Raw genomic sequence first — 21,368 nt, forward strand, 5'->3', positions numbered from 1 at the left:
GAATTATTCATCAACTCAGGTGAGATTGCATCTGCAAAATCTGCACAGTAGCAATTCCCAGGAAGTGCCGGCAGCAACACAAACTTGAGTGGGGCCCTGCAACTCTAATCAGCTTCGCGATGCTGCGGGCAGTGCTGCGAAAGCCATGCCTCGCAGGAGCAACGCCGTGATCGCAGTGATGGATGATTCCCCGACTGCTGCTACAGGCGCCACAAGAAGGGTTTCAGAAAGGCAGGAAACAGGATCTGGCGAGGGGAGGGATGAAAAGGAGGCAGTGGACAAATATATAAATAAAACCTGCAGAAGAGAGTCTGAGGGACTGACGACCAAGTGGGGTTACAGGTTGTAACTGCCAAAAGAATGTTTCCAAATTATGACATGAATGGACTTCTATGTGAAAAAGAGGAAGTGCAGGAAAAGGGAAGAGGGAAAAAGATTAAGATAGCAGTGGAAATGGGGGGAAAATAAATAAATAAATAAATACCTGGACAGCAGAAAGAGTAGGGTTTTAGAAAAAAAGATTCCATGCACAAAGGTCATGGGTAAACAGTAAGAGTGGTAAAACTAAATTCTAGATATCTAGATTTGGTAAGAATAGTCTCATACCTGTTGGACAACAAGAAACTAAGGGCTAATAGAAAACAGATACTGAAGGAAAAGATTCTAGGTTCTCTCTGTACTCTGACAATGCCTCTGCCGATATGCAGCTGTGGGCAAGCTATTTCACTATTGCAAATCTAATTTCTGTATTGCATAAAAGACAACCATGTCAGGCACACCAAGCAGTTTATAGACATTACTCATGTCCACACAGTATCATTTTGAAAGTACCTTACAGTTATGGGATAATTAAACATCACAACAGCACTATAAATAAATGGTATCATTGATTTTTTTTAGAAACAGGGAAAGTAAGGTGCAAGAAATGTAGGATCAGAAATTTGGCACCCATACATGCGTTAAAATCAATAGTTCAGGGCTCCTAACGTGGGCCGGGTGCCTGATTGTTTAGCAGTTCATTGCAATAGCGTGGAAACAGGATTTCCCTGAACTGGGATTCCTGCTCTACTTTAAAAAAAAATGCCAAAAATGAAAAACAGGAATTTCTGTAGTTCTAATGCAAGCGATCATAGTCTTGCCCTGAATCTTTCTTAGCATCGTCAATGGCCGTCACCTCCTGCAGAAGCTAAACCAGCTTGGATTTCAACTGCAAGACCTCTCTCCAGTACTTCCAAAGCTCGCTGGCCCCAGTGACCTCAAAAGCCAGCACTTCATGTCCACATTTCTCAGACAGACAGCATGAACTCAGCCTTGCTGCAACCAGCATCCTAGCCCTCCTATGAGCAATTCTGCATGCTCTCATCTGCTTGGACTCTTTTTGCAGATTTTTCCTGCTGGGGCAGACTGAATACCACAGGCAGGATAGCAAAATGTAGCTAAGGCAGCAGGTAAGTACCCCTTTGCATGTGCTTCAAAGCAAGAGCGCTCCTGTGGTTTTCTGCCTTCCACCACCCCCTGCGGCTTTAGAGCTGGTTGAGGGCCACACCTGAACTAAAAACCCTGTGCTCAACCTCTTTCTGGCTCACGAGAGTAAAAATTGCCCACGAGGACTAACACAGGTGAATGCAGGTGATCTAACACAGGTCAAGCATATTCATGGCATCACCTCTCCCTGACAGTTTCACCACCCAGACTTCCAGGTTGCTAAAATACGATGTGTGATTGAGCTCGCTCCACATGCAACTGCACAATGGGAAGACACTGAGCAGGCTGTTGAATAAAGATCCCAATTATGAGCACCAGGATATCATCTCTAATAAGGTGGGAAGCAAATGGCCTCCCTTTGCCTTGCCTCTCACTGCAAAGTAACTGCCTTTGTGTACGCACGTGCACTGGGCACCACTTGTCTTAATAAGACAGACAATGAAAACTTATGCTGCAATCAGGTAATGTGCATTAAAGAGGTTTTATCTGCTGCAAATAAATGGCACTTTACCATCCTTTTCATATTTTAAAAAGTTCTTACATAAAAACCATGGGCTTGATTTACTGGCATTAAATAAAGAAAAGATCTGGAGAAGCATCTATCTATCCTTCCATCCATCCATCATTAGATGTAATTTAATACTTAATGACATTTGTGATCATCATGCCATGCTTGTAATTGAAAATGAATAATTGAAATTCCAATTACCACAGGGGTCAATGTAAGGGGAATTCATATAGTAACTTGCTAGGCAATAGCCTAAATTTGCAGTCATGTTAGGACTGCAAACAATGTGTCTCATTCTTCAATTATTTATTGGGAAATGTCATCTTAATTTCTCTTAGCTATTTCTGCAAACAGTCAGGGCATTGTCCTGAATGACAGAAAAACTAGACTTCCTCATGCTCATTCAGTATCTAGCTGGAGAGTCCTGGATCAGCAGTCCTGCGTGGCTCCCCATTGACATCTATCCTTACCAGAGCAACTCAAGGTACCACCAGCAGACCAAATGCATTTTAATACCAACCATACAACTTTCAGCGTGGGGAAAATGGCAAGAAAGCATAGAGCCACACAAGACCAAGAAGAGATCATACCAGTGGAGCTAGCCCCAAATCGATCCTGGGCTCCAAACAACATCCAGTGGCAAATCATCAACATAACAAAAGAGACTCATTTTCAGGCCATTAGCTGCTTGCAGTACAAGGAACTTTTCTGGCTTTCTCAGAAATTTGATCCCCTAATGACTGCAGAAAGGGCATCAGGACAGAAAATAATTACAGTCTGTCAGACAGTCTGGCATTCAACCTTCCACATGGTCCAGCAGACGGTGTCAAAGATTTGACCTCAAGGGGGTTTAAAGCACATTATCAGAAAATATTCGTCTAAATGGTCTACAGAGCATCCTACAGCTGATCAATGTCTTAAGTGAGCAATACTTAGCAGCTGGAATGTGTTTGATTAGTACATCTAACCCCTGATTGATTGGTATTCTAAATAATTAATTGCCTTGTTCGTGGGGGAACAAAATAAAACTTTAATAAGTGACAAGGATCTCAGTGTCTCTGTAGCTGGCTACAAGGATGTTAGCTCTGCTTTTCACTGATCGGCCTAAAATTCACATATGAAACCACCTGTATTTCCATCCAGAGTTGCAGAATTTCGCTGCTTTCCTAACACCCAAGAATTTGGCTCAGTGGCCATTTCCCTTAAAGTCACTCCACTTCCAAGAGTTTTACATATTACTTTCACTTACCTTTTAATCCAGCTGATCTTTTTGGAAAGGTGCAATGGTTTCAGGCATTAAACCTCGAACACATGACTTTAAAAAAAGCTATGAATACAACAGCTATTCGTATTGGCTTTTTGAACAAGCTGTTGATCAACCCACAGTAGACAGCTGAGTATAAACTGGTCTCCCTTGACTTTGCTTTGCAACCAGTGGAAATAGGCACCTCCAGAAGGCAAGGGATCTGATCTGTCTTAAGATGTCTTGAAGTGCCCACATTTGTTCAGTGACTCCTATCCAACGTGTAATGTTCTATGTGCCCAAAGGAATCATGTGGTGCCTTCGATCAAGAAATTGTTGAGTGACTGACAATGTGCTGCAGATTCAGCCTCACAGGTAGAAAGGGACATGCAGCCTGTGTTAACCAGGTCCAGCAGGAGGTTGATACAGTCCTTCGTTGATAAATTGTGGAGGGACGGTTTATTTCTGCAAGCACTGAAATGTGCGCACAGCCTGGCCTGAAGTGCAAACGAGGTGCACTGGAACAACAGAGCAAAGATATCAGCCTGAAGGGCAAGAGAGAATCTAGTCCTCACCCATCCTGTAATGCCCTTCTGGCCTTGTCCGACAAAAGGAAGTGCTGCCTTTTTATAGGAAGAAAAGGGAAGATTTTGAGGGAGCTAGCTGGGAAAGGTTCATCTGAGCACAGAAATTGCCCTCCTGCGAGGAAGGGTCTCCCTCCTCCCCTCCCTCTGCCAGCAGCTGTGGGTGCCCCCAGCTCCAACCTCAGTCCATTGCATACTCTCTCACCAAGACCTAGATTCATCTTTGCAGCAAATACATAAATAAATCCCTAATATTCCTACATAGCTGCACTCCAGGGCAGACATTAGTGCTCTTCCCCATATGGCTCTCAATTATCCTGTCCTGGTCTGGGTCTCTTGGCAGGACTGACATCCTGGATCTGAGGCACTGAAGGGCCAGCTGCTCCACCTGGGCACTCAGGTCCTGGTATTTCAGACAGTTAAGCATTTAATGGAATTTGCCCTGAAGTGTTTCTCACTGGAAACCCCATAACTCACTGGCAAAAGGGGTGGTGCTCTGCTCCTTTCTCTCCCAGTTCTTCAGGAAGCTGCAGGTGATAATTTGCAATCTCCTAATCATTTTTTTTCCAGCTTTTGAAAACACGGCAACTTCCATTCTTAGTGATGATTAGAAATACTAGACTCTTTTCCTTCTGTCCTCTCTAGAGGAAAGGTGTGTTTTTCACATGGCTCACATAGTGGATTTTTTTTAAATGAAGAGGAACGGGCCTCTCAACTTTCAACCAGCATCCTTTTATCTTTGGCACACCAATGCCACTGCAGAAGACACAACATGGCTAAGCTAAGTGCTGGTCCTCCCTACTGAACCATCCCCTTCCACCGCAGGTCCATGACGTGGAAGAAGTTAGTTTATATTGCAATCTCAACTTTAAAATCTCTTGGTGTGTAAATGGTAATGTGTTAAAATGATCTTTGCGTTGTTTGAGCCTGTGCTTTCTCAGTCAGCGCTACCACATTGCTGGGCAGGTCACAATGTTGTTATTAGCATCAGATTTATAAGGCCCATCAGTGGGTGAAGTGTCCTTGGGGAGGCTTTTTAAACAAACCTGATTTTGGCTTATGGAACTAGACCATCATTATGTCTCTCACCAACCAAAGAATGTGTGTTTACACAAGAGGAGGCCACGGGTCAGAGGCAAAGAGCAGAAGCACAGACAGTGCAAATCAATATTTTTAGATAGTTTACAGTTAAATAAACTGTAAGACCAGGTCCAGCTGGTTTGAATCAGCTTCACCACTCCTGATATCAATGGAAGAAGGACCATTTACTTGTATCAGAGTTACGGATCTCAGTGTAGTTATCTCAATATATTTCTGGCTGGAAAAACCTCACAGTATCTTTAATTAGATACTCATTGAGAATATGGAAGAGGTATTCAGCTTCCTGGCTTACAAATAAAGCAATTAAATAGTAATTTAGAAATCAAGGTAAGATCAAATATTTAAGCTCTCGGAGCCTTTGAGTAATCAGGGGCTGCACGGTGTCAAACAGGTCACAGGATTGGAAAGACCTGTATTATGATCAAGAAAAGAAGTTCCTCTATCTCCTGATGCTCAACCCAGGGTCCTGGCGTGTGGATGCAGAGTCCCATCCCTCCTATGCACAGCAAAGGCCAATAGGCAAAAAGCTTCATAGCAGAGAAACAGAAACAGATGCCACTCCATTAGCGGGCAAATTTAGGCAACATTTTCCTACGTTGCTGCAGGCTGTGATGGTGCGGCGGGGTGGAAGAGTTGCCTTCACTTTGCTGCAGAGGGCAAAAGGAGTTTGAGTCCAGCCACAAGAAATGTCATGGAGAATAAAGTTCACGCCAGGCTTGGCAGCGAGAGCATCAGGGTTGTTAACCTGTTTCCTTCTGGGTTACATCCAACTTTTGGACACGCATTTCCATGCATATCCAACACAGCCTGAGGTGGTAGCTAATGAGAGGCCTGGTTTTGACACGTGTTGATATCCAGTGCCTAGCACAGGTGCTGCTTTGCATGTATTTCTGCACACTAGGTTTGTAAGTCAACGGGGGCTCTGGCTCAACAACACTCACTTGGGAACTCCAGCCTCCAGGCTCTGAATTCTGCCAATACCCTGCACAACTTTCATGAATACATTAAATATCTATAGATCATCTACCTTCTGGGAGGATTACTATAAGCCTTGTCTGATAACATAGCCAAAGAATTACAAAAATTCAATTTTTTTAACCAGTGCAGCTTACAACAAGGCTTTTTTTAACCTCTGAGCTATCATGTCTTCTTTCTCTCTTCTTAGCTTTCACATACTACTTTGTAAGGTTTAACCTTTAATTTATTTTTTTCCTCATTGAAATAGTCAGAATTGATTTTTTGTTTTTTACTCATTAAGACACAGAGACTCAAAGAAACAATCAAGTTACCTGAAGGCTAAATATTATAAATAGTTCTCCTCTCCTTTGCCTTAAAAGCCAAAACATTTTTTTAATTGTCTTTTAAATCATAATGGTAAATGTTGATTCAAAAGCTCAATTATACAACATTCTAATGGGAATTTGATTAAATCACCTCACTTCACAAAAATGTAGCTGGGATATGTGTCTGATGGCTGCATTTTTAATTACTATTATTAGGAGAAAATATTTGTGCTATAGTAGAACACAAAGTTCCTGATGGGAATTACGATTATTACTACTTCAACTCTCCTGCAGCAAGTGTTCTCCACATCCATGGGTAATAAGATATTGTCTTACACCACCTAGTTGAATTTAATAATCAAACTTTATTCCACAGCGGACACCTTATTGACTTCTGCTCTGCTGGCCTTTGGTCATTGCTGTCTTCACTGTCTTTTGATTTCCCAGCTTTCCTTATACGCCTCATTCATGCCATCCCTCCAACCAGTGTAAGTTTGTGTGTGAGGATACACTTTGGTTCAAGGTTAAAATAAAGTAGTGACGTATTTCACTGCAGAATTAAACCAAATACCTAATAATATCATTAATGTTTGCTTTTACCTCAGTAATGCATTTTACAGTCATTGGTTTATGCTACTAAAGGAGTTTTGCAAGACTACCTTCATTTCCCTTTTGATTCACAAGCTGAATACCAAAAATTGAAAAGGAGCAACTATAACTTGGGCTGATCTGAGTGAGCTTTCTTACTGTTTTTCTTTTCACTAACAAAGCAGCTGTAAAATTAAAGAAAAAAAAAAAAAGGAGGGTGGGATCAACTGAAACATTTTACTTGGACTGATATAGCATGTTTTCCTTCATGGAGGCTGGAGCTTTCCTTCTTTTTTTTACATTTTTATTTCTTTAGGCCAACAGGCTTAAACCAACAGTTTCTACCAAGCCACTGAAATCTTTCATGTCAATGTTTTTCTAATTTTCTTTTTCTCTGGGGGAGAGAACTGCTAAAATATATGGATGTCACACCACACTATACAGCAAGCAAACTACTCCAAAATGTTATATCCAATTCTATTTATATGGCCATTTAACCATAAGATTAGAGCATAGAAGCAGCAGCAGCAGCAAGGCATTAAGAATCACACAGACTCAGTACAAATTCACGCTGTCTATCTTTTGGCAGAGAAAAGATGAACTTATAATAAGACAGTCGTCTCCTTCCACTTCCTCTGCAAGAGTTATCTTCGACCTTTACTCTTCTGCAACCTCCTATGGATTTTCCACTGCAGCAAGGACCTCTATGTCATGTCTAAAAGTCCACTAAAAACTTATTTCTGTTTTTTCTTTATTACATATCACGGAGTTCATGCACAGAATTTAGAGTCCCAGTTGTCTCCAGAAAGAGAGTGGAGGATGTCACTAAAAAGAATATGTCACTTAAGCTCTGCCCACATTCATGGTTTAAAAACTGAATTATTTGGTACATCTCAACTTGAGGTTCATAGGTTGGTGAGCCCTCCTCATCCTGAGTATCTATAACCTTTCAGTAACTCTCTCGTTTTCTTCCAAGACATGGACAATGGTGCATCGCCCCATTCCCTATTCTTTTATGCAGTAACATATTGATCCGAACTTTCACGAAAGAAATAGAAGATCTAGGTTCAAAACCTGGTTCTGCAAGCAGAGGTGAGAAAGGGTTGCTGCTAACACAGGCCCCAACCTCTTCGCTATAGAGTGATCTCAGAACCAGTTTAAAGGCTATGTAGAAGGGGATGTTCTTTTTTCCTTCTTGTTGAAATTTTTCACCTTTGCAGGCAAGGATGCAAGGCAGCCAAGCGACCTACAGGAATGAGATCATCACTTTGTAGCCTAGTAGTTTGAAGACTAATATGTAGCCCTGATTTCTTAGCCAGGGAATGGTGTTTTTTCTGCACAATGGATCAATCCCAGCATGCGTGATAGAGACACATCCCATGCAGATAGGAAGGAATCTCATATAACTTTAGTAATCTCAGGCATCCATCCAAACTTGTCATCCTGGGCTCCTTCTTTAATCCCCAGAGTGAAGCAGACCTTTTTAGGGCATTTATTACGTGCTTTTATTTTAGTTGTGTCTTAAAATGAAGAGATTTCACCCTGGATGTGCTTATTTCTCTTCACTGAGTAAAAAACAGTCTGTGGTGACTGTCCCAGCTGTGAATTTTTACATTTGATCAGATGCACCTAATCCAGGCTGTTTTTCTGTATATTTTGTCATCTTCTTTTCCAAACGAAACTTGCATTTCATTAAGAAACCTCTTTCATACTATCTCAAAATGAAACTTCTATAAAATCCGGGATTAAAAAACAAAAACCAAAAAACCAAATTAAAACCTCCTGGTTTTAGACATTCATGTCCCAGAATAGACCCTGAAATCTAACCACCGCTGTTTGGGCAGCCAGAGGGAGAAACAGACTATAAACAAAACTGAAACAGATTTTATTGATTTTTCCCTGTGCAGGCTAAGCTGCATGCAAAATCAAAATCAAACACAGAATATCAATACCTAACAAGCAGTCAAGTGCATTTTCAAATGAATTCCTTCTCCATGGTCTACGGCATTCCTGTAATATGTCAGATTAAGAAAGATACCTGCAAGTTATGATTTGAAGTGGATTATGTCCATTTAAGGGTTCATTTCAATATGTTTTCATGCTGATGACCTCAATGGAATAAAGGAAATTATATTACCTGAAAGCTGTTAACCAGGTACAGTTCTCTATTGCCTGTGTATCGTAATGGTAAAATGTTTTCTCTCACAGAAAGAGAGCTACCATGAGGCTTTTATTCTTACTCCAACACCTAAAGCCTTCTCCTTGAGCTTTGTATACAGATTTCCAGCTTACTGAGCTATCGCACACAACCACATCAGGACTCTAACTCCAAGAGCTGACTCACAATTAGGGTTTAACCTAGCAAGTTTTGGCAAAAACTGAGGGCAGGCCGGGAATACACAAGGAGATGCTTACTATGAACTACTCCACGCATAGGGTAAACTTTGGGTGTTGATAACATCTTCATGTGAGCTAGCCACCCTCAACTCCTTTTGTTTTTGATGGAAAGAAACTACTATTCCTGGGTCCTTCCAGCTGGGTTGAACCCCAGGCTAGGAGTGCATCTTTGGATAGAGCCAATACAGCTCATGAGTTACTGCAACATGACTGTCTTGTGCTCCTAATGTAGCTTCTCTGTGCAAGAAGATGCTTGTACTGGAGCAACTATTTGTCATGAATTGGCTTCCTGAAGAATGGCTAACACTGAATAACTCAAGTTGCTGTGAAGACACAGCCTGTATCTGTAAATCACAGGTCCCTCCAAAACTGCTTGGATAGAAAAATTCTACAGTCTTTCATTACAGTTCCAGACTCTGGATACAGTCTGGACTGCTTATGTATCTTGCATTATAAATTCCTGGAATTTTTCATACAAATAAATATAATAAAGAAAGGACAATTCAATTTACATTTGGTGGGGTTCAAAAGTCACTGCAGTTGAATGATAATTTGCCTTGAAGCACGGATGTGAGTCCTCATGTTTGCCTCTTGACCTGAAAGGACACGGCTAAGAAAAACGTCTAGAAAATAACTACTGCTAGGCTAACCCTGAGGCTTGGCTGTTATTCATGCCTTTTCTGTGGCCTCTTCGTTAAGCTTTCTTGTAGGGCAGAGGATGGAAACAGCAAAAGGGGAGAACAAGGGAAAAGTCACCTTGCAATAGAGAACCTGAGGTGATTTTAGTTTCATTACATATCAGGGCAATGACCTCTCACAGAATGTGTAGAGATAAGGAGCACAGAAATTTTCATGTCATGCAACAGGATCAGGTGTTGCTGTTGGAGAAAGGAAGGTGAATGGTTTGAATACACAAAATATTTTCTAGCCCCAAAGCACTAACAAATGGACTTTGTTATAGCATCCTCTTCTGTGAGTGGGTTTATGCACATCTTTCACCATGAAAAGGTACACATCTTTTAGAGTATTTACCACACTGTGAGGAGATTGGTGTGTTTCTGTTTGTAGCCCACCAGTTTGAATGCCAGCAAACCATTTATCCTTACAAATTCTACTGCAGATGACAAAGAGGAAAAATAAACCTGTCAAAACGTCTCAGAAGATCATTTAAAATTATTGTTTGGTCCTCTTTTTGTCAAGACAAATATACTTCAATGACCCAGTTAGATATGTGCTGTGTTTTAGGCAGGATCAGGATGCTGCCTGGGCTTCTATGGCAGTGCAAGACACGTGAGCGTGTGCACACAACAGACCACATCGTAACCGTGCCTGGGGGTGTCTCCAGCCTGCTTTACTCTTCTCATAAAAACTTAGGGCCATAAAAGAACTCAGAGGTCATCTCGTCCATCCCCTTGCCCCGAGGCAGGCTTAACTACAGGGAGGTCACGCCTGACAGATGTTTGTTTAACTTGCTCTCATAATGATGGAAACTCCACAGCCAGATAATCTGTGTCTGGTCTTTAGTGTCCTCATTGCTAGAAATCTTTCCTTCCCAGTGTTATAAATCCACCCTTGCTGTCGTAAGACAAGAAGCAGGAAAGATCAACAGCAGGAAAATGTACAAGGGGGGGAAAAATGAAAACCCAAGTGAGAAAAGGGGGAATAAAAGAAAAAACCTACAAAGGTCCATAGGTTGATCTGCAATAGTTCAAAATTTTGCAACTGAAGGCAGCACTGAAGGGGAAAGTTTAGTGGTCTCAGTGCCAGTAGTAATAATAATAATAATAATTATGCATCTGGTCAAAGGTCAATGGTATAGTAAGGTTACATGATTAGTCTGGACAGAAACATAGAGAGGGGATGGGAAAAGGTGTGTAAGGGTCTTAATTAATGCCACTTATAATGCTATTAATAATGTATTATTATCTATTTAAATATTAATATCTTTTACTACTTTCTCTTACTTTACCATGTTGCATAGAAGGAAAAACATCATCTGTGTCTGTAATAGCTTATATAGAGAAGTTACTGGTAGATTCTCAGCCCCGTATCGGAAGACACATAGGTCTTGATGTTCTGATTCAAATTTTTATAAATCTCTTTAATTCCATTTGTGTTAAGTATGTCTTTCAGCTCTTTAGCTAGAAGAACTGGAAATATCATACCTACTTACTAATTAGTGGGTTTTGTGTATTGTTTCTTGTTTTGCTTCCAATTTTTTTAGAAAATACGACTGAATGAACTGGGTTGTTCTAGAGTAGCGACGTGGCGTGGAACAACTCTGAAAGACATGGGTTTAAATTAGAAACAGTTGGGAAAGGGGAAATCAGCTATCAGTCTCAAGTTACTACTACTGTAACTGGAAACAACTTTACAAGTACATTTGGATAATTCATATTATTTTGCCAACACTTTGAAGTTACACTTTCCTCCCTCATTTCTTAAATCAGCAAGAAACGGTTATTAAAGGCATCTCTTAAAAAAAATGAAACTGTCAAGATGTGGCTTTGAAATCTTTGAAAAGATGCCTGTAATGTATAATATGCTATAGTCACGTCTATTAAACCATGGCTCTTGTGGTTCTAACACAGGAGTACCAGAAAAGAATTCTTTTCACATAGGATCAGTAGCTAGACCATAATGGGAAACACTTGGGCTGAAGGTAAAAGTTGGCTAGAGTAAGTGCCTTCCCATCTGCTTGTTATCAGCAGTTGTAGGAGCAAAGCAGGTGACCCATAAATATATTTTTTTTAAATGACAGGCTTTTGTTTGTTACTGTGTCACAATGAAGGGTCTTGTTTTAACTTTATAGAAATGTTGTCCAGGAACTCAAAATTAAATTGCAGTTGTTAGTGAAGGAAAGAGTGGTGCTGGGAGAAACTGAAACGATTTTCCCCTGTTAGAAAAAAGAAAAATGCAAAAAAAAATAAAGTATTCAGAATTTGCCAGACATTGTTGTGCTAGAAAATAAGAAGCAGACTGAAATCAATAGAGAAAGTGATAATTAACTTCTGCTGTCCCTGGTAAATGAAATGCAAAGAAATGTAAAAGCACTGGAAAAGACAGTGAAGTAAAAAATTTATTTGAGTGTGGAAATAAATCCAAGAGTAGAAGAGAGACACCAGAGCACGCTCTATATAGTATTGAAAGGCACAAACTAAAGATTGAAAGGTAAAGCTAAACAATTTCACACCAACAAAAAAGTATAGATGCTTAAGAGTGAATGCACTTAACCACTTAAGCACAGTCGTGAGACACATGGTGGGATCTTTAACTCTGAATGTGCTCAGTGAATCTCTGGAAGATATGAGTTGTCCGCACAGAAGTTGCTGGGCTCCAACTGGGAATGAATGAAATTCCATCACCCCCATTAAATGTGAGGTCAAGGTGGAAGAGCTAATGGCTTCCCTGACCTCAAAAATCTTTGAAATTATGAAACCATTAGATTAGGTTGTTGATCTAATTGTGGGTCACTTGGAGTTGTGGGTTTTTTTTTTTTTTATATAGGCTTTTTAATTGAATATATTGCTTATGACTTACTATAGTTGGGATAGATACAATAATCAACATTTAATTATTTTTCAGTACATAGCTTCTCTAAAAACAAGGAGGTTTTGCAGATCGTAAGTGCTGGTTGGCATTCAGTAACTACAAAGTGAAAAAAACCCTTCAAAATCCCTTAAAACCATTCTCTACACTGCATCTTCTTTTAAATATTTTGTCATCAAGAACATTAGTGAATTGCTAAATCAATTAAATATTTGTTAATTAACAACAATAAAGAAAAAATCAACTTATGTAATTATAAGTGAATTAAAAACAATGGATTTATTATTAATACTACAGATTGGCATTCTTCCCAGAGCTGTGTCTTTTACTTGCCTTTTTAAAGCTAAGTTGTTTCTTTGCAACCCATCCAGCAAAATCCTTTCTACTTGTTTTGTCACCAAGGGTGCTGCAGATGTAGGAAAAGTGGAACACTCCTGCAGAGATACATACACCTTGTGGCCTAACCGACTGAATGAAATGATTCAAATTTCTTTAATGTTCAGGTTCTAGGACAGATGTTTCATAACAACAAAGGAAAAACTAGACTAAAACAACTTCTTAAGGAATCTTGGACAGAACTGACATGAGAATATATTCATAGATGACCTGCTGAACCTTTAGGGCAAACCTGGTTGTACATAAGCTTTTCTACTGAAATAAAAAATAAAACCAATCTATGAAATTAAGACTTAGATCTTGAGTTCAAGGTTGCTCAGTTACAGGATTTTAGTCTGTCCCATTAAACACCTTTTTAAGCCAAACAACAACCCAAATCAACCTCATTTTCATGATTGTCCAGGCCAGTTCACCTTTGAGAATTGATTATTGAGGGTAACAAGAAAAAATTTGATAGGTATGTCAGTGATAAAAGGAAGACTAGGGAAACTGTGGGCCCTCTCTGAAAGGAAACAGGAGAATCAGTCATGAGGGATATGGAGAAGGCTGAGGTTCTTAATGACTTCTTTGCCTCAGTCTTCATGGTCAAGGGCTCTAGCCACACTGTCCAAGTTGCAGAAGCTGAAGGCGGGGACTGGGAGAAGGAAGATCTGCCCACTGTAAGTGAAGATCCGGTTCATGACTATCTAAAGAACCTGAAGATGTACAGGTCCAAGGGACCTGATGAGATGCATCCACAGGTCCTGAGAGAACTAGCAGACCATGTTGCTAGGCCACTTTCCATCATATTTGAGAAGTCATGGCAGTCTGGTGAAGTGCCCACTGACTGGAAAAGGGGAAACATCACCCCCATTTTCTAAAAGGGAAAAATGGAAGGCCTGAGAAACTACAGGCCAGTTGATCTTACCTCTGTGCCTGGCAAGATCATGGAGCAGATCCTCCTGAAGGCTCTGCTATGGCACATGGAAAATGTGGAGGTCATTGGTGGCAACCCACATGGCGTCACCAAGGTAAAATCCTGCTTGACGAATCTGGTGGCCTTTTATGATGGAGTTATAGCATCAATTGACAACGGAAGAGCAACTGATGTCATCTGTCTGGACTTGTGCAAAGCCTTCGACGCTGTCCCGCACAACTTCCTGGTCTCCAAATTGGAAAGACATAGATTTGAAGGATGGACCACTCAGTGGATAAGAAATTGGCTGGAAGGTTGCACTCAAAGAGTTGTGATCAATGGCTTCATGTCCAACTGGGACCCAGTGACAAGTGAAGTTCCTCAGGGATCGGTACTGGGACTGGTGCTGTGTAACATCTTTGTCAGCTACATGGACAGTGGCATTGAGCACACCCTCAGCAAGTTTGCCGACAACACCAAGTTTTGTGGTGAGATCGACACGCTGGAGGAAAGGGTGGCTGTCCAGAAGGACATAGACAGGCTGGAGAGGTGGGCCCAGGCCAACCTCATGAAGTTTAACAAGGCCAGGTGCAAGGTCCTGCACCTGGGTCAGGGCAATCCCAAGCACAGATACAGGCTGGGAGATGAGTGGATTGAGAGCAGCCCTGAGGAGAAAGACTTGGGCATGCTGGTGGATGATAGGATGAACATGAGCCAACAGTGTGTGCTTGCATGCCAGAAAGCCAGCTGTATCCTGGGCTGCATCAAAAGGTCTGTGGTCAGCAGGTTGAGGGAGGTGATTCTGTCCCTCTGCTCTGCCCTCATGAGACCCCACCTGGAATACTGCATCCAGCTCTGTAGCTCTCAACACAAGAAAGACATGGAGCTGTTGGAGCGAGTCCAGAGGAGGGCTACCAGGATGGTCAGAGGGTTGGAACATGTTTCCTATGAGAACAGGCTGAGAGAGTTGGGCTTGTTCAGCCTGGAAAAGAGAATGGTCTGGGGAGACCTTCTAGTGGCCTTCCTGTACCTGAAGGGGGCCTACAAGAAGACTGGGGAGGGACTTTTAACAAGGACTTGCAGTGATAGTACAAGGGGTAATGGTTGGAAGCTGGGAGAGGGCAGGTTTAGACTAGATATAAGGAAGAAGTTTTCCATCCTGAGGGTGGTGAGACACTGGAACAAGTTGCCTAAGGAAGTTGTGGGTGCTCCATCCCTGGCAGTGCTCAAGGCCAGGCTGGATGGGGCTTGGAGGAACCTGGTCTAGTGGAAAGTGTCCCTGCCATGGCAGGGGGGTTGGGACTAAATGATCTTTGAGTTTTCTTCCAACCCAAACCATTCTGTGATTCTGTGATTCTATGATTTGTCAGTGAGAAAGGAAGGCATGACTGGAATAATAAGATCAAGTAAGAGTCTGCTTCGTTCTGCTCCATGATGGAGCAGCATCTAATTTGTCAATACTGTTTTCTCGTGCTGGCCTGTTACTCATTTTAGTACACATGCAAATGAGAAAGTTAGAGAAGACCAACAAAATTGCTTACTGGAAAATGAAGAGGCAGTAATAGAAACGAAGAGTGCCCAGGCTTCATGTGTGTGCCTCTGCAAGTCAGCCATCAGCCTGAACACCTCTCCCACAGCATTAATAATATTTCCTCAGGGATCAGTTTGTATCACAAGTGCTGCTGCGCTGGTTCCACACCTTCCTAAAGGAAGGGCTGTGGGCAACTGAAGTTGCAAGATGTTGGCTCCTAAAGCAGCGATCAGACAGCAGCTGGAAGAAAAGGTGAACCATGTGAACTGCCAGGCTTAAGCAATGAGATTCTGTTACAGAGAAGGTGAAAGCAGGTGCTCCATTGTTTTATTTTGGCATAATCCGTGTACTTACTAATTAAAAAGCAGCTGGGAAGAAATTCAGCTGCTCTTTTCTTTTGGCCCCCATAGCGAGGCTCTCACGGTACCTACCATCTCCTTATGATCTCTCCCATTTCAGCCCTAATCTTGCTCTCCTTGCTGTTTCCTTCTCTTTTGTTTTCTCACCACCTTCTCTCTTACCCTTCTTTTCTGTGCTGTTCCTTCTGCTCAAATATATTTTTTTCATCTTTTATTTTATGAATTCAGCTCTCGCAGATCTCCCTTCTTCATTTTCTGGTGGCCAGCAGTGCTGGGGATCTGGTGCCTTTCACTTTGTTCCCTGCCTGTCAGCAGTACTAACGTATGAAGCTTGATGAAATAAAAACAAACCTGCTGATAGGCCTGGCCAGGCAGTGCTTTGATGCAATTAAATACCAATTCAGATTCAGATTTATGATGGTTTGCAACCAATCAAATCCCAAGGCCACTTTGTCCTTTAGACATAGTTAGGTAGTGCTTTCCTTAACAACGGCAGAAAAGGCATGTGGCTATAAGTATTTCCATGACGAAAGAAAGGTTCTGTTGCTAAAAGCATCTTGGTCTCTCAGGGAGTCTGCTAGGAGACCTCCAGAGACAGTGGTGTTCCACTGCAGCCCAAATATTCATCCTGAATCCTGAAAGACTCGATATTCTTTTTTGCTAAAACAAATAGACAGCTGTGGTTTTAAATTATTATAAAATGGAGGTGGAGCTGAAGCTCCCTGATGAGATGACAGGGCTGTGTATTCCCATCATTGCTTTCCCACATCATGCAGAACTCTTATTTCAGGCTTTTACAATCTAAGACCACATTTATTTACTTGCATACCTTGGTCAATTTTGAGGGCTTGTTACCTGTAAGGCTATACTTATACAGAACCGTGTTTTCAATTAAACCCATTTAAAAGTGTCGCAACTCTCTGCACCTTATTCCCCTTACAACAAGGGAAGAACAGCAGCAGCAGCATAAGGCGTATTTATGCTGGTAGCCAATTATTCCCATGAGGAAGAGATGTGTGTCTTCATCCACAGTGGTACAATGGAAGCACCACATCTTTAAAATGCAGAGAAGTCCTCAGTCAAAATGCACTAACCTTGGTCTCACCTAGATATCTTCCTGCTCAAACCATGAAGGAATAGTCCATTTATTTTACAACAAAGTCTAAAAATCAGCAGAAATTGTTAGGGACACTGTGAACACACTAATTTCAATTCTATCTTAGTATCAAACAATTAAACATGTGAGTGACTTAGAAAAAACAGGTGTTCTATTTTTCACTCTGAAAAAAATTTTCCTTTTTTTTTTTTTTTAAATATTATGTCATAAACTTTGAATCAAGATAGATTTTTTTCCTGTGGACATTTCTACCTTCTTGACCCTCTTGAGCAAAATAGAGACTGATGATGCCTAGTTAACAGACCCTGCTCATGCTTAAACCTCATGAAATTTTAAGCTTTTCTGTGTTCCTGAATTGTGTGCGCGCTTGTGCGTGTTCGTGTGTGTTTTTAAAGACCTTCTGAAGACTTCACAATCATTCACATCTCAATTCATGAACAAGGAGAAGAGAAAAAAAGGATCTCAGAATTTAAGAACCTCCCAGCAAAATATCTGCCTGTGCTCCGATACGCAACTTTATGTTGCAGTAGAAACATGCTGGCTTTATGTGAGCTGACCCCATCCTTCAGATGGCTCCCTACACATCAATATCACAGCAAAGAGCATGCCATATATCTCTGCGCAGATCCTGAAGAAAGACACCTGTTCAATACAAGTGTTCAGTCTCCTGACTTAAAAAATGCATTCAGGGAGCTATTATTGTTTCATAAATATGGTTTGTTAATCTGGCAGGCTGTAATGTCCGAATTTAAAACGGATCCTTCTATCTCACATGACTGTCGATAGAAAAAGCCATCACAAAAGATACTGTTGCACAGGCGGATAAGAAAATTGTTTTTCCTGTGCATTATAATTATACTGCTAGAGAAGATGCTCAGCAATCCTTTGGACATACGCATACTTTCACCTGTTGTGACAAGAGCCTGCTTGATGTACTTAAGCTGAATCTTTATGAACTCCTATTTAAGTTATATACCAGTGGTTTTAAATAGCATCTAAAGCCAGATATGTAGTAGTGTGAGGTTAACTGAGTACGATGAAATATAAGAAGTCCCAGATAATTAAATCATAAATGTAGTATACCTGTTTAAAGGAACACCGGCAAATGTAAAATAGCTTGGTATTCCACACAACAGTGAAATGGAAATGAATGGCACAGTCGGTAGGAAATACCGCTACAGACATTTATGCATGTTCTAATCCCGTTTTTTGAAAAGTAACAAGCATATAACTAAAACATTTCTCCCAAATCCTTGGAAACTGCTAGTAATACCACAACTATTTAACAGAAAGGGAGCATCAGATGTCCAAAGGTTAAATATCTGCTTATTTTGACTTACTGCAGAGAAAAGCCAAATTAATTGTCTGATGATTTTAGAGTTTGCAGAATCTTGCATCTATTTTGACAACGTAATAGTAGTGGGGTAAATATGATTTCAAAAAGCGCACTCTCAATACATTCAAGGATTTTTTTGCATATGCTTTTTGAAGCTTTTCTCATGCTTTTGCCCCTCACACCTATTGATACAGACTTTGCAATTTATTTATCTTTTTCAATAGAGAAATTCAAGGATTGAAAGAGAAGAGTTCCACAATATCCTAGTTAAGATACCAGCTTGGGATTTGTTTGTGTCCTTCCAGACAGACGCCAATTAAAAAAAAAGGGGGGGGGGGGGAGAAAAGAAAAAGTCACAATAGCAAAAGATTGATTGACAAGTGCTATCGAACAAGATTGCCTTCAAATATTTTATGAAAAGGACACTGGCTTTCATTAAACTCTGTTTTCAAAATCCATCTCTATTGAAAAGAATGCATTCAGAGGAATTAACTGTTTCTGTCCTGCAGATCACGTACCAAATCCAGAGTTCACCTTCTCACGGCAGGAGGCCTCTTTCACTCTTACCCTATCTGCAATAGGAAGATAAGAGGCAAGTGGAAAGGTCTTGCATCCTTATTATATGCAAAGAGTAAAGATATTTGTACAGAGCTGGGGCCATTTTTAAGGACCAGCTTAAAATTCATAATTGCTTTTTCTGCTGATACACTAAGGATTGTGCCACCTAGGCCACACAGGTGGGGGAATAGAGTGCTCAGAAAACTGCTAAAAAATCTATTTTGCAATCTCCACAGTGAGCCTTCTCATTGCGGAAATTTCCTTAACTATTTCCAATGGCATGAAACTTCTAATCAATCCTGTTAGCTGAAGGCCACCAAAGTGCAGTGGAAGTGGACACGGCAGAAGATGGCAGCTCTGATGATTCTTTGCTACAAACACCCTTCACTCCAAGTTTGTGGGTGTTATACTAAAATGTGGTGAACTGGGACTCATGCAGCAGGCATGGATTTGGAGAGACAGAAGGAAACTTTTCAAGGAGCATCTCACACAGCCATAGCAGCTGGAGCCACCAAAAGCGGCACAGATCTAGTGCAACACAGAGGGTAACATAGGGTGCAATTTTTTTCAGAACAGTGGCCAAGAGAAGATCAGTCTGTCTACCTGATCCAACTTTGGTACAACCTAAGGAAAAAATAGAATATAGAAATCCTACTGTTGTGAGGGTTAAAGAGCCTGAAATTGTTATTCTGGCTCAATGCAGCTACCTGTGAGGACAGGGTAGATATAACTGCTACTATGGAGCCTTCTTCTCAAACCTCAGCCTTGATAGTTTTTGTTGATTTCCTACCTACAATCTCGCCTTCCTGTAGTACAGAAACAAGGAGCCTAACAGAAAAATTTGCTTTCCTCACTCATGCCACAGGTAGGAAAAGCAAGCAAGGGTAAAGGAATGGGACTGAGTGGAGATGAGAAATGTAGGAGTGGATGGTAGGAGAATCCCAATGAGTATGTCAGTCCTGTCTGTATGACCTATCTGTTGGCTGTCAGTCTGGCTTCAGGTTGAAGCAAATCACAGTGCACTTAGAGTAGGAAAGTTCAAGAATGGGAGAAGCCACTTGGTCCATATCTTGACCCCTCAGGAAGTTTCAGTTTGGCTATGGTGTCTGTCATATTGCTGTTATGAGCAACCTGAGTCAAGGACCGAGAAGGATTAACCTCCTTCTTAGCAGACATGTTCTGAAGTGGCTGACAACAGTTCACTTTACTGGTCACATATAGCAACTGCACTGTCCATGCAGATGAGAGGACCTTACAAGGATGGAAAAGCTTCCAGCCAGGAATCTCATCCCACTCCTTTGCATTGGGATATCTAGTGCAGAATAGGCAGTGCTAAATCCCCACTATAAAAGTGATGACATGGAGAAAGGAATGTTAAGGTAACGTTCAGCTGAAGCTAAATATGGGTGTCAGCAAATTCAGCTGACCTCTCCTCACACTGTTTCCAAGAGCTGTCACAGAAGGTGGACTTGTCCTTCCCTCTGAGAAGTAGATAAACAGAAAAACTCCTTGTCCCTTTAAGACATCTGTAGCTATAGAGATGCCTTTGGATAATGACAAAGATGTGCTTTCGAGATTTTTCTTTGAACTTTCTTCTATGATGGCCTCCCTTCCTAGAATCACAAAATAATTCAGGTTTGACCAGGACCTCTGGAGATTTGTAGTCAAACCTTTGTCTCAAAAGCAGGCCCAGTTTGATTAGGTGGTTTAAAAACTTGTCCAACTAGTTGAAAGCCACCAAGGACAGAGATTACCCAACTTCCCTGTACAACCTGTTCAAACATCTGATCACCTTCATGTGGAAAAATTTCCAAAAAATATTGTTTGGCAGTTATTTCTTTTTTAACCGCTTTGCACCTACTACACAATTTATTCTCTCATAGTGTGGTAAATATAATGATTTCAAACATGAAGCTACCACAGTGGCAGTCTTGTTAATTCCATTATAAATATTCAATTTCTAAAGATGTTTTTGGTTTCTAGGAGAGCTGTATGCCTCACTCCACAAAATGTAGTTATCCCAACAGGTTTGTGTCTGAGGAGAATTACTGCACACATGATCAAGTAAATTTTTTCTTGTACCACCTCTAAAAAGAGATTCAGCTTTATTTGCCAGTTTTGTGGCATTCTATGCCTTTCCCAAATCCTTCTGATAAATTATCCCACAGCGATGCCAGCCATGCACTATAGAAATGATCCATGTCTAATGAAACAGTAGTGTACTTCAGTATTTTCAACTAAAGGACAGGGTGGTGGAAATTAATTTATATAGTGTAGGCTGCAAGGGTCTGACTATATCACCTGTTCCCATCCTGGGCCCATTTTCGGGAAAGAATATAGCATTAAGGAACAAAAAAAAATAAACCCATGCAACTACTAAGGGGTATTTTTGTTCTATTTATCTCAATGTCCTTTACAAATATTGGTCAATCTCATTA

The sequence above is a fragment of the Leptosomus discolor genome, chromosome 1 (genome assembly GCF_034619465.1).
Source record: "Leptosomus discolor isolate bLepDis1 chromosome 1, bLepDis1.hap2, whole genome shotgun sequence".
Taxonomy (NCBI): domain Eukaryota; kingdom Metazoa; phylum Chordata; class Aves; order Leptosomiformes; family Leptosomidae; genus Leptosomus; species Leptosomus discolor.